Source organism: Orcinus orca, chromosome 1, assembly GCF_937001465.1.
Source record: "Orcinus orca chromosome 1, mOrcOrc1.1, whole genome shotgun sequence".
NCBI lineage: Eukaryota > Metazoa > Chordata > Mammalia > Artiodactyla > Delphinidae > Orcinus > Orcinus orca.
The window spans coordinates 2,175,389-2,190,153 of NC_064559.1; the positions used below are offsets into that span (position 1 = coordinate 2,175,389).

The 14,765-nt window shown below is 37.6% G+C and overlaps 1 long non-coding RNA gene across 2 annotated transcripts in view; it reads right to left on the minus strand.

The window, feature by feature from the left end:
- LOC125964831 (uncharacterized) overlaps positions 1-13,561 on the minus strand; it is a 29,360-nt gene extending 15,799 nt beyond the window's left edge. The window contains exons 1-2 of one of the 2 annotated variants that reach the window (XR_007478103.1): positions 13,187-13,561; positions 11,444-11,543 (exon numbers count right to left, since the gene is read on the minus strand). This is a non-coding gene — a long non-coding RNA (uncharacterized LOC125964831). The remainder of the gene's footprint in view (positions 1-11,443; positions 11,544-13,186) is intronic. The other variant, XR_007478107.1, reaches the window with a different exon arrangement.
- Positions 13,562-14,765: the final 1,204 nt, after the last annotated feature.

Genomic DNA, 14,765 nt, shown 5'->3' on the forward strand with positions numbered 1-14,765 from the left:
AAATAGACACACGGCAAATAAGCGTATGAAAAGATGCTACACTTCCATGTAATCAGGGAATTTTAAATTAGAACAATGAGATACCACTACACACCTATTCAAATGTCTAAAATCCAAATACTGAAATACCAAAGTTGTTGATGATGCAGAACAACTGGGATTCTCATTTGTTACTAGGAGGATACTTGGCAGTTTCTTACAAAACTAAACATACTTTTACCATACAGTGATCTAGTAATCATGCTCTTTGGTATTTACCCATAGGAACTGAAAAGTTACATCCACATAAAAACCTGCACATGGATGTTTATAACATTTTCTTTCATAATTGCCGAAACTTGAAATCAACCAAGATGTTTTTCAATAGGTGAATGGATAAACAAACTATGGTATATCGGTACAAAGGAATAGCATTCAGCAATAAAGAGAAAAGGCTATGTAGCCATGAAAAGACATGGAAGAAGCTTAAATGCATATTGCTAAGTGAAAAAAAGCCAATCTGCAAAGGCTACATGCATATTATATGATTGCAGCTATATGAAATTTAGGAAAAGGCAAAAGTGTGGAGACAGTCAAAAGATCAGTGGTTGCCAGAGGTTGTGGGGAGGGAGAAAAGGATGGGTGAAGCCCGGAATTTTAAAGGCAGAGAAACTCCTGTGTATGGTTCTGTAATGGTGGATACAGGTTATTGCACATTTGTCAAAAATCATATAATGTACAAAACAAAGAGTGAAGTCTAAAGTAAACCATGGACATTAGTTAGTAATAATGTATCAATATTGGTTCATTAACTATAACAAATGTATTACGTTAATGTAAGATGTTAATAATAGGGGAAACTGGGTAGAGAGGTAAGGAGGTATGAGAATTCTGTCCTTTCTACTTAATTTTTCTGTAAACCACAAACTGCTCCGAAATAGTCTGTCAATTTAAAAAACAAATCTAGACCTGCATACAAAACTTGCACGTAAATCCAACCACAGCAGCATTATTCATAAGAGCCCCAAAGTGGAAATACCCCAAATGGCCATTTACTGTGAATGCATAAATGAAACCTAGTAATATCTACACCATGGAATATTATTCAGCCATAAAAGGAAATCAAGTACTGATGCATGCTACAACATGGATGAACCTTGAAAACATGCTAAGTAATTGTATGATTCCATTTGTATGCAATGTCCAGTCTAGACAAATCTGTAGAGACAAAGTATATTAGTGGCTGCCTAGGGTTTGGAGAAATGGGGGAGTGAGTGACCTATAATAGATTCTTTTTCTTTTGGGGGGTGGATGAAAGTTCTAAAATTGATTGTGGTGGTAGATGCATAACACATTAAATTGTACACGTTAAATAATATGGAAAGTAAATTATATCTCAATGAAACTATTATTTAAAATTATGATTAATGTATTAAAAAAAGGACAACATGTACAATTTAAGCAAAAATTATCTGTGAAATGCAACCAAAAGAAACTTCTAGAATTAAAAATGCTTAAATTAAGCACTCAGAAGATCGGTTGAACAGTACCTTAGTCAAACAAAAAAAAGGATTACAAATGTCAATTAAAAATAACTACACTAAAATTTGGAGGGAAAATGATGGAAAACAGAGAAATAAGTACTTAAGACATATAGAGTATATATAAAACAATGTGTCTAGCCAGCCCCAAGTCACACAGCCTAGGGAGGAGACACACAGCCTACCTGAATCACAAGGACTTCTCCAAAGGAAAAATGAGGTTCTGATGCCAGAAGTGGATGGAATGAATTGCAAAGAAAAAGAACAATGGTAAACTATAATCTAGATATACATTGGTAAATACATAGGTTCCCTGGGGTTGTGATCTGGTACAAACAATTAAAAAAAAAAGATAAGACTCATAGTAGAGGCTGCTAGATTCTGCGGAGGAAAATGTACAGGGAGGGAAGACTTGATTTATTTCATTATTTTTTTAGAGTCCACATTATAAGTGACATCATGCACTATTTGTCTTTGTCTTATTTCACTTAGCATAGTGTCCTCCAGTTTTATCCATGTTGACTTAAATGATAGGATTTTCTTCTTTTTTAAGGTTGAATAATATTCCATTGTATATATATACCATATTTCCTTTATCCATTAATCTACTATGGACACTTAGGTTGTTTCCATACTCTGGCTCTTGTGAATAATGCTACAATGAACATGGGAGTACAGATATCTTCAAATAATGATAAGTTTCCTTTGGATATATACTCAGAAGTGGGAGTGAGGAAGAACTTATGACACAAATCGACCATGTGTAAAAGATGTTGTAGGAATGAAAAAGTCTGAACACCTAGGAAGAGTGTGGAGTATTTGGAAAGGTCATTGTTCAATGTCATACACAGTTTGAAATTATGACATTTCAATGAGCCTGTGTGCATGAAGGCTTGCTTATATTTTGGGATTTGAATATAGTGCAAAGAAGTGTTGCTAAATTTTCGATCAACATCAAAAACAGTGTGGAAATTTTTCTTTTATTATGAAACTGCAGGAAAGGCAAGACTAGAATTCTAGGCCCAGTAGAATTTTCCATGATGATAGTGCTAATTTAGGAGAAGAAGAAGAATCCAAGGCCATAGAACAATTGTGAAAGCAAAATAAGATTGCTGAGTCTTCACCCAGTGTATGAGATTAAGTTTTAATGGCATATGACGAAGTGGCCATGACACAGCCGGCAGAGCTCGTTGAGTTGTTGAAAATGGCTCTTGAAGCTACAGGAAATGGACAGTAGACATAGAAAAAGAACAAGGTAAATCCCAAAGAGTGGAAGGACAAAATTAATCAAGAGAAAAGTCAAAACTCGAGAAGAAAAGCAGTAAACTTGACAAATAAAACCAAAAGCTTTTCCTTTAGAAAGACCAATAAAATAAGCAATACTTGGCAAATATGATAGTGATGGGACTAGCTATAAAACAGAGAGAATTTTGTTTTAATTACAAAATAATACTGTGGTAGCTTTATACCAACACATTTGAAAATATGGACAAAATGGCTGATTATTGATTAGTTATGTGCAGCCATTATTTACTTCACAGATGGTGGTACAATTTACTGAACAAAGGAATACTGACAAAGGACCACATTTGAAAAAGAAGGTCGAGAATTGAGACTCAAAACTTGGCAAATTTAAGGTACCTTTGAACTATATACTCATCTCCTGGGAAGGGACCAAAAGGTGCCCCAACTCTCTTCCTTCAAAGATTCATTACTGTGTGTATTCCAACCTCTTATGCTGTTCCATCAGTCAGAAGTCCTGATAGTATGTCCCAGCAAGGCCACTTCTAAATTTTTACCAAGAGGAAATGAAAGTATATCATCCACACAAAGACTTGTAGACAAATATTCCTAACAGATTTAGTTATAAAAGACAAGACGGGAAACAACCCTAATGCCCATCAGGAAGTGCAAAGTTAAACTGTGGTATATTCTTGTAGTGGAATACTATTCATCCATAAATAAGTAAATGAATAAATGGAGTAAGCTATTGATATGTTCAATGACATGAATGAATCTCAAAATTATTATGCTGAGTAAAATAACCCAGACCAAGAAAAAAAAGCATAATGCCATTTTTATAAAATTCTAGAAAATGTAAACTAATATATAGTGAGTAAAGCATAGAGAGAAGAAAGCATTGCAAAGCTGCACAAGAAAACACTGGGAATTATAACATATTTGGTATTTTGATTGGGATGCTGGGTTTGTGGGTCTATGCATATATTAAAACTCACAGTATTTAGTATACTTTAAATATGAACAATGTATTGTGTGTAAATTGTACCTCAATAAAGTTATTAAAAAGTCAAACCCCTGATCACCTTCTTCCAACCAGGTGAGCTCTCATTCCCTGTTCTGTGTCCCATCATAACAACCTATTTTATAATTAGCAGCATACCTGTTTGCTCCTTCTCTCCCTATGGATTTCCAGCTGGGCGCCAAAAGAGATTAAGTGTCTCTTACAAACCTAACACAGTGAATGAAAGGATGAAGCATTGGTAGTCTCACTCATGCTGGTAAATATCTGAGAATGAACATCTTTTCCTATCAAATCAGGTCCTATGAGGACAGGGCAATAGGGGATGGATCAATGGTGGATACTAGGAAAGGTGTCTGCTTACTGTGCTCTGGTATGCAAGTGAGGGACAGGAGGGTAAACAGGAGAGGGAGTGAGATAGTTAGGAAACAGTGCTTTAACTTGAGACACATGTAGAAACCAGTAAAGAAAAATCTACATGGAGGTGGAACACAATATAAAAACTATCCCATTTAATTTATGCTACCTGTGAGACACCAAAGAACAATGCTTACATTTTAGGAATGGTGTTGGAAGTGCAAATCGAGAGGGAGATTTTGTGCATATGTTAGATGCAGCCGTCAGGGAACACCCATTCTGGAATGAAGCGATGTCACATCACTTTGGGGTTTCACTGTCATTCAGCTTCACTCTGAGCTCATTGCCCTCAGGAAGCTAGCAGGTTAGATGCTTTAATTGAGACGGGAAAGCTTTGAGTCCTGGGAGATATTCCTGTAGCTGAGAGTTTAATTTTAACTAAATGGAAACGGCTTATGAAATAAAAGCAAGATTGAGCCTTTATGGAACATTTTAGGATTGTACATGGCGGCAGTCCCAAGATGAAAAACCAGGGTCCAAAGGTAATCTTAAAAAGATGCCTGTAGGGTCACTTAAAGCATCTGAAATGACCTACCATGGAAAATAAAATCCTAATGGGCAAATCCTTGTGCTTTATCTATACATACAATTGGAAAGTTAAATAGTTATCTAGCTGTTTTTAGATATTCAGTTTTATGCAAACGATGTTATTCTTAACGGCATTTTTGTATGGCCCTCATTGCATACCATTTTAATTAAACTTTATTTAGCCACTGTGTTCACTGCCACGGAGCTGTAAATTATAATTTAAGATATAATTATTTCCTGATTTCAAGGATTAGCCTCTCCCTGTGCTACTTAAATAATACTTAAATAATATGATAGAAATTCTGTGATTCAACACTCAACTGAAAGATAAGAACAGTGTTTCAAGGGGGTTGGAAGAGAGAGATCTATGTAAGCAATATGGAACAAGTAACTTTGCAAAGAAGAGATGGGCTTTGAGGCTACTCTTGAAGGATTCTTGAACTGGGGAAGTGATATAAGATAGAGAAGGGCATCCACATAGGAGAACAGGAGGAGTACAAGAGAGATACCACAGAAAGCTCTCAGGTTTCCCTCCTTGTTAAAACAAAACAATCTTATGGTGTCTGAGTTTGTTCAAAGTCTAAGAAAAATATTAGCATAGCAGGGCTTCTCTATAATGCTGTAATGATCGAACCTGAATTAGAAACCACCTCAGGACAGAGGGAGGGTAAAAAGGTGTCAATTTCTCATTGTTTCCCATCAACACCCACTGTAGACATAGTTCATAGATTAAAATCTTTTTTGACTGTGGACCTCAGATTGGACTGCCTGGGAATATGGTGTTCCGCAGCACAGGCTAGTTTTATCTGTTTCTGGATTTATTTTTATGCTTATTTTAAACTTCTGTAGTGAGAGATACTCTAGCAGGGTACTAAATATCAAAATGGAATTCGTCTTTACTAATGGCTTTAAAGTTAATCTGGGTTAGGGATTATAAAATTATAGATATTAGTATTTCCCTACTGTGTGATGAAAGCAACCCATGCTATACCATGCATTTAAGAAATTGTCACCACACAAATCCCAAGATGGTCTTCCTCCACAATTCCAATGGCCAAATCCTTCAGGAACAGAATGCCATCCTCTTCTTAAATAATAATGTTAGATATAGTACTATTTTTAGAGTTGCTTGAGGGTTTGTTTTCTTGGTTTTTTTTTTTTTTTTTTTTTTTTTTTTTTTTTGCGGTACGCGGGCCTCTCACTGTCGTGACCTCTCCCGTTGTGGAGCACAGGCTCCGGATGCACAGGCTCAGCGGCCATGGCTCACGGGCCCAGCCGCTCCACGGCATGTGGGATCCTCCCGGACCGGGGCACGAACCCGTGTCCCCTGCATCGGCAGGCAGACTCTCAACCACTGCGCCACCAGGGAAACCCTGTTTTTTTTTTTTTTTGATGTTAACTATAACAGGCCAAGTAGGAGGCATAACCAATATGAGAGGCAGATCGACTTGCCTAGGGCCACAGATACCGCAAATAAAAGAAAATAATTTTAACACGTATTTAATATTTTACAGGTTCTAGGCAAGATTCTATGAATTTTCACATACGTTAAAATCACCATAACAACCGTGTGAAGAGAATATTATTAGCCCCATTTTATGGATGAGGAGACCGAGGCTCAGTAAGATTAAAAGCAACAGAACACAGATACAAACTCAGGTCATCTGACCCCAATCCCAATATTCTGTGTAATCATCATGATTAAAGTAACATGTATTAGGTACTTGCTCTATGCCATCTTCTCTGTTAAGTGTTTTATATAAATCATCTCATTCCCAGCATAATGTCCCTAGAAAGGAATATCACTGGCTAACATTCACAGATTCAGAAACAGGTTGATCAAGGTCACACAGCTGATAAGTAACCCAGCTAGAACTTGAAATCTGAGTTTAGAACTAACACTCTTTATTAATATATTTTGCTGCCTCTTAAAGGATAGTGCAATCCTAAAAGTGAATTCAGTTACAGGTATTAGGACCTTATTCAGGCAATATCTATGTGATAAGGTGAGGGAGAAAATCCATTCTCTTGGGGAATCAGACAGCAAGCACACATTGAAATCTCATTAGAAATTAGTTACAGGAAATAATACGTTTAAATGTTTCAGTATATCATCCTCCTCCACAAAAAGAACATTTCCATTTTCGCTTAATATCCTATCCTTAATTAGCAATGACAAGAGCCTCAATTATGGATTGCTTTCTATATGTGCCTAAAGCCATGCTTAGCAATTTATATAAAATATCTCATTTAATCCTCACAACCAGACTATTAAGTCTATGATTTCTTCCTGTGAATCAAGGGAACAGTATACAAAGCTCAAAGAACTCGAACAGGTACTAACCTACCTAGTTAAGGGAAGCAGAGCAATTCTGGCCCACAAACACCTTGGAAGCTAATCATCTCTGCCTTTCACATGGAAGCCACAGTTGTGAGATTATTCAGCAGTCACCTGGTAAGATGTAATGCATTTTATCTGATACGACTGTGGGAAATGTGCTATAAAAATAAACCCAGCGTGCCTTGCTTGTTGTGCCGAAGAAACCTCCCTGGACAGTGTGAGTGGATAAAATATTGAAGAAATATTGCTGCCCATGATTAGAGTTAGAGAGATGGAAAAAAATGAAGCATATATTTGAGAAGGGGATAAACAGCCACAGACTTCCTTACTTTTGTCCAGAGAATGTGAGCAATTCAGCAAAGAGCTCCTAGCCTTCCTCTGTGTAAAACTTTTGCTAGATGTTAACTTGCCGGGGCTGCAGGACCCAGCACCTCCTGCATGTATACCCTGTCAATGGAATGTGAGCAAAGGTAATGAATGTCACTTCTGGGATGGAGTGATTAAGAGCAGAGCCTCTACACCCTTTTCTCCTCTGTCTTCCAACTACATTCCAAAGGCTTTGAGGCCCTAGGAAATAGAGTCAGGACATAGAAGAAGCCTGGGCTCCTAATTCACTTCATGGAGAAAAGGTCTCAGCAAATAAAAAATATCATGTTGGATTATGTCCTTAAAAGCACAAACTCTATTAGATAGATTTCTGTCTTGGGCAGGTGAATACTCAAATACATAATAAGACTAAATAAAATATTTTTCTCCTGATATTCTGTTCATAAGACTATAATGATACTTGTCCAACTGTACAATAATTATGTGGTAACCTCTATGACTCCCCTCAAGACTGGGAGACCCTCCAAGGTAATGATAATGACTTTTTCACCTTTCCAGCTCGGCACCTAGATCAATACCAGGTATAGTATCCACAGTAACAAATATTTTGTGAATATATGAACGATGTTTAACTAGATGAATACAAGTATGAATAAATGAGTGGAGAGACTGGAGTATACAGAGAATAAAACAATTATTTTCATAACAAGACCACACAAATTACTTTCCATTTGACTTTAGAATGCATTTTTGAACTTATATTTAAATGTGGGTGTGTCCAAATCAATTCAAAATCATTCAAATAATAGAATTAAGTCAAACCGTCAGAGGTTAAAAAAAAGAAAAGAAAAAAGCTTGTCTCTTTTGTTCTTCATCCTCAATTTCGCTCCCTAAACCTTTCTGGCTTAGGCAAAGCACCAACCTAACTTGAATTGTCCTTTTTCATTCAAAGTGTGTTACCTTCCTGCTGAGTGTCTTAAGTAAAAGATAAAGAATAAATATGTTCTCAGCTCCTGTGAGGCTGCACGTTTAGTCTAGGTAAAGAAAGGGTAAAATAGAGAAGTTTGCCATTTTTTATATTACTTTCAAAGTTCTTCAAGGCTGTTTTAAATCACATACCAGAATCAGAGGGTACCAAGCAGTCTGCTTAGGTATACAGTTCTGAATCTAATGTTTGTAAGTGGGACATGAGATAATGATCCCCTCAACCCTTGGGGCTGCCTGGTACAGCCTGGGTTACCCAGAACCCTGGAACTATTCACATTCAGCCACAAATAGCCTCTCTAGGGTCTCCCAGGAAGGTTACCCGAGAGAGTGAGTCAGACAAAAGGTCAAAAGTGGTCTCGGATGGCAGACCCAGTGAGAAATGCCACACCCATGGGTGCATCAAAGTTCTCTCGCCATTCAACCAGTGGGCATCAACTTGTGCAACAGCCAGCGGCGAGTATGCCAATGCTCATGGTGAACAAGAGATTGCTAGGATTGCTACAAGAACTAATGATCCAGAGCAAAGATACAGCAGGTCAGGGGCGGGAGTCCCAGGAGACCTTGTCAGTGTGCATTTAGGTGGTTACCCGCCCATCTCTGTCTTCATGTAAAGATGATATGACCGCCTAGTGGATGTGAAGGCTCTACCACAGTCTGTGCCTTCTACCATCATTATTGGGACATACCTTATAAAAGCAACCACCAACTTGGAACGAAATCAGTCTCATACACATCATCAGATGATACTGCAATGAGTTTTTGTGTGCCAAAGAAAGAAGAAACTAGATTCTTTTAAAAACACTGGCTTGAAAAATTTTGAATGATCGTAAAAATGATTAAAATTTTCTTGTCTAATGTGATGATCAAAAATAGAGAGATGTTATTAAAACATTGATTAGAATTACAGTCACAACTTCAAGAGTAAGATCTGGTAAATGAAACAAAACAAACAAACAAAAAAACCAAAAAACACTTATGTTTGTGGAAGCAACTACAAGTTTCTCATTAAAAATCCTGAAAAGCATTACTTGAAAATTATGTAAATTAAGTATTTGATATCTTCCCCAATACTTTATACTTTATTATGGCTTGTTATTTTAAATTTTTATTTATATTAGTTGTTTTACTTTATCATTGTTTAATATAAAGGCTATACAATTTTTACCAAGCTCCATTTAGATCCCTTCTAGTTTATTCTAGTATAGCATACAAGTATCATTTAATAAGTGTGCCATGAAGTGAAAACAGTAAGCAGTAGTACCCAACTATATAAGCAGCATATTAATATTCACAACTAGACAATGTGTTCTAGAGTCGAAGGGGGCAGAACCCAGAAGATACCCTTAGCCTACTGATTAGGTAAATATTCAATTTAAGATTATATATTCCCTAGACCACACAAAAAATAGATACCAGTGTAATAATAAGATTTGAGGTCTGTAATTTTATCTAGCAATGTAGCCCTTAAGGCAGCAATCACTGGTGTTTCATGAATTAATTGCCTACCGTGGAGCTTTTCAACATAGAATACAAATTAATCCCACACACCTTACTATTATAAAATTTACTTACATTTTTCATGACACATGCAGAATCTAAAGATTTATAAATATGGAGTAGATAATGCTTTCCATTTAAATTTGGCATCAAGCTATCGCTCTGAGCCCAAAATAACAATGCAGACAACGCTGGTTTAAAAAAAATCCCAGATTTACTTAATTTTGGCTGTTTGTTCCTTTGCCTAAGTGTTTGGTTTTTTCTTTTTTTTTAATCTTACTCTATAAAGCCAAGCCAAAGTTCTTTATTCGAAGAATCAGATTTTTTGACTGATGGTGAAGCAGATGGATCACAAAATTAGGAGGTAGGACAACTGGATATTTCTGATTACAAGTCTTTTACAGATTTGTTTGCTTGAGTATGGTTTTTTGCTTCTTATTTGAGCTAGAGTTTCCTCATCACTAGAATGAAGATTTTCATTAAATATTTCTGAGTGTTCTTTTGAGCATCATGTGAATTTGTGATCCTGTCTAACTTGTTGCAGAAAAAATTTAAATGTATATAATCTTAGAAGTATTTATACTAGTTATAAATTCAAACAAAGGGATTTTAAACGCTGAATTATCCTGATTTTATGCCATGCTGCCACTAATAAACAAACAGCAAGTTCCCTGATAGTGATTCTCTATTATGGGATATTGACATATTTTGGGATTTGGAGGTTGGATTGACCTCCCCCTGTTTACAAGACACAACTTTCTGATTTGCCACCTGCTATGTCTCCTATTCATCTTTGTGTAAGACTTTTTAAACATTAAGAAAAACCCTCATGGTACAGAATTTCCCACAAGTGGCCCACATTTGAACAGTAGAATTCAACTGAGACTTGAAGATGGGCCACGCGCAGCACACCCTGCTGACATGTTCCTCTACCCACGGCCCTCCTTTTCTCACTGCCTGGTAATTGAAGTGTTTTTTTGTCAGTGGTGTCAAAGCCTGTCTCCTAGGCTGTCTTATTATTTTTAAATCCCCGACAAGTCCACCACAGTGATCCAGCTCCTTGCACTTTATAGGTGCTCAAGATCTATTGGCCAAGCCAACACGTCTCTCTCAGTTTCTCTAGACTTGCAGGTCCTTAACTGCAGACCCTAGGGTGACTGGGAGACACAGCAACTGGCCTGGAAGAAACTGTGCATAAACCACAGATTTTTACTTATGCAGCTTTGTGCATTAATTCTGGATAAGCACATGATAGAATGTCATATGTGTGAATTTTATTTTTCAGGTGTAGTGATGGTGGGAAAGAGGCTGGTAATACTGCATTACAAAAAATCTGATAAATCCAAGCAATTCAGTTCAAAATGGTCAATTAAGGGGAAAATGCAGTCATTTAACTTGATAATTCTACATGATACATTAAGTCTCTCACAGACTCCACCAAAATGAAAGCGAAAAGAGTTGAACGAAGGTAGAGGAAGATTTTCTTTAAGGTCCACTACTTGATTTCTTTTAGCTCCTAAATATTTGGGAAGCAGTAAAGCATGGTGCTCAGGCCATTGTACTCACCTGATCTTGGAGTTGGGCAGTGTAATTTGTGCACTGGCTGAACAGATGGATAACTGATCATAGGCAAATTCTTAACTTTTCTCTTCCTCAGTGTCTTCATCTGTAAAATGGGGATATTATTGGTACTTACTTATTAAGAGCTTTGTGAGGATTAACTACACTAATCCATGGACAAGAGACATGTTGTCTGCATAACAGGTGCCCAATAAGTTACAGTGATTGTGTTGTGTTGTTGATAATGCCCATGACAATAATGATGGCATGTGTCTATTTTTATCATTATAGTGTGATTACACGTCATATATGTTGTATCTCCTTGTTCTGAGATTAACATAGCCTCTTTTAGAAACCACCAAAAGGCTCAACAGTGTTGGTGAGAAACATCTGTGAGCAACAAACATTCAGAAACAAACATTCAATTAAGACGACCGCTTCCAGAAGCAGTCTCTGAAGCATGTCTGATCTAGAAGGGATGCCCCCATGCACTTCCTGCTGGGAGAGAATCTTCTATTGTTGCTAGTCAGGATCATTCCCTGTTGGTTTAAATTAACCTGAAAGATCCTCAGCAGTTTAGGTATGTTTAGCTCAACATCGCAGATTGTTTATACCTGTGATGCAGGCACGTCAAAAAAACAACCACTGAGCCACTGGCTTAGGGTTTCCAGCTGAAGCTACAGCGGTTCTTTTCTGTAAGCACAGGAAATCAGCCAAGCTCAGTTTGCTTAAGACATTCAGGTAAACCGTTTGCTTGGTCAGAGCGCTCTCTCCCAGGAACGACCAAGATATTCCGAATCATTTACTTCTTTCCCATTTGCCATTCTTTTCATGAGGTGGATTCCCCAATCGTAAACACAAAGAAAGTGTTTAATCAGAAGCAGCCAGAAGTGATTGGTGATAACTGGGATTTAATGGCTCAATCTCAAATCTAGTTTCAGTTGTGTTTCACCAGAGATTTTTCAGATTCTTGCTATGAGAGTTTGGCAGAAGACAATAAAAATCATGATTTCCTCACTTTTTTCTGATGTTTTGCTATGGCACTAAATAATATGTCCAGTATTCCCCTGGAAATATATAAAGCACTTTACGTGGTGTGTTCATCATTTGCCTCTGACTAAAATGTCCAAATGACTGAGAATTAATGAAAATCATTATGGATAGGAGCAAAGGATGTGTACCAAGATGTTCACTAAAGCATTGTCTACAATTGTGAAAATGAAAACATATATTATAAACTATATAACAATAGGCATGAAGTATTTACTACTACATGGACTACTATGAAACCATTAAAATAATGATGTAGAAACAAAAAAATGTGAAAAATGGGTTTTAAAATAAAACAATAACACACTAATATTAGATTATTTAGTTATTATTCTGGGTCCAACCAGAAGAAAAACAAACAGTAATTTGAGCATGGAAAGTGTAATGAAAAAACTATTAATTATGAAAGAGGATTAGAGTAAGGAAGGAATGGCCAGCGACAAGTAAAGAGAACGCCAAAACACACAGCAGAAATAAGGAGAGCCGCTAACCCTCCAGTTGAAAAGAAGACTTCCTCCTCCCTGCCCACAGGACTGAGGTCCAGACCCGGTTGAAAAGGGCATGACTGTGGCTCACTGGATGGTAAAGAAGCTGCTGTGGTGTCTCACGGTGGAACTTTCTGGAAATATGCCCTCTGTAAGTTGCTGGAAATCCACATTCTAGGGTTCCAGTTAAGCTATGCACGGGGAGATTTCTCACCTGAGGCGCTACTCCAAAACTGCTTGATAGAAGATGCTGACGGAAGCTGTCGTCCACTGCTCTCTCTGCGCACTGCTGAAGCCGACTACTGGAGAAGTTGTGAGCCCCGGGAGCAGGGCTGAGGACACCCTCGGTGCTGCAGGAGTGAGTGGGTGCTGAAGATGCCACCAAGAGCCTTCCCAGCAAGCACCGGGGCATCACGAAGCAACACCTTCCTCAGGTGCCATCAATTAGGAAAGCCTAACATCACACGAGCTGGCCAAGGAAAAATTATTTAAAGGACCCATAGCACTTTTCACAGAGCAAGTAACAAAAGAGTGAATTTCGAGCTGAGAGGCGGTAACCAATGTTACCTCAAGAAAAATTAAAACGGAGGTTTTTTTTTTTTTTTTTTTTTTTTTGCGGTACGCGGGCCTCTCACTGTTGTGGACTCTCCCGTTGCGGAGCACAGGCTCTGGACGCGCAGGCTCAGCGGCCATGGCTCACGGGCCCAGCCGCTCCGCGGCATGTGGCATGTGGGATCTTCCCGGACCGGGGCACGAACCCGCGTCCCCTGCATCGGCAAGCAGATTCTCAACCACTGCGCCACTAGGGAAGCCCTAAAAAGGAGTTTTTATCACATAATCAGTGAAATGCAAATTCAAGCAATAAGATGCCATTTTTGAGTAAAAAACAAACTGACACACAGAGTATATAATATTAAAACGTTAACAATGGCTCTCTTTGGGTGGGAAATTACCAGTGAATTTCTCATTTTTCTTGGAGCATTGCCATATTCCTACAATATAAATGTACATAGATTTCCAATGCACAAAAATAAAATACAATTATCAACTCAGCTACCCAGTAAACTTAATATTCACTCAATAACTTTTACTCTATTTAATTACAGCATAAAATGTAAGAACAAATGCAATATGGATGCTGCATATTAAAGGGGCTCGATCAGTCTTACTCATTTTGTGGAATCAAGGAAAGGACCATTCAAGCATTTCCATGAGTTTCTCTTCCATTCTACCTAAAACTCCCTCTTGCTGGAGGAATTCTGTCAATCAAATTCTAGTTATCCAAATCAACACATTTAATATATCTTACAGGTGTATTAGTGCTTTGTGTGTGGGGGGGGGGAGGGGTGGTGGGTACAGGTGAAATAAGTTTAGGAAATGATCAATGTACCAAAGGGGAACAGGTTTACATATTATTGTTTCTATCTGTACATACCACACAGGTTTGTACAGAACTGCAATAGTGTTTGGATCCAGCTAGAGCCTGGATAGGATTCTGCTTTACCAACCCAACAAGGAACTTCTTCTGTGCATCTGATTGAATCAAGGTGAATGAACATGTTTGGGGGAAGTTTTAAAGGCCTACACAAAGCACTACAGCTCTGTCAAGTGATGTAATATAATTATAAAAGCACTTTAAAAAAAATTTACTGTTGCCTTCCAGTCTACCTTTCTTCCTCTCTGCCTTATAAAAGAATAAATATATAATCGAGCCAAAAAAAAAACCCCCAGCTTATTTGTAAAAAAAGCTTCAACTAGCAACCTAAGTGTCCATCGACGGATGAATGGATAAA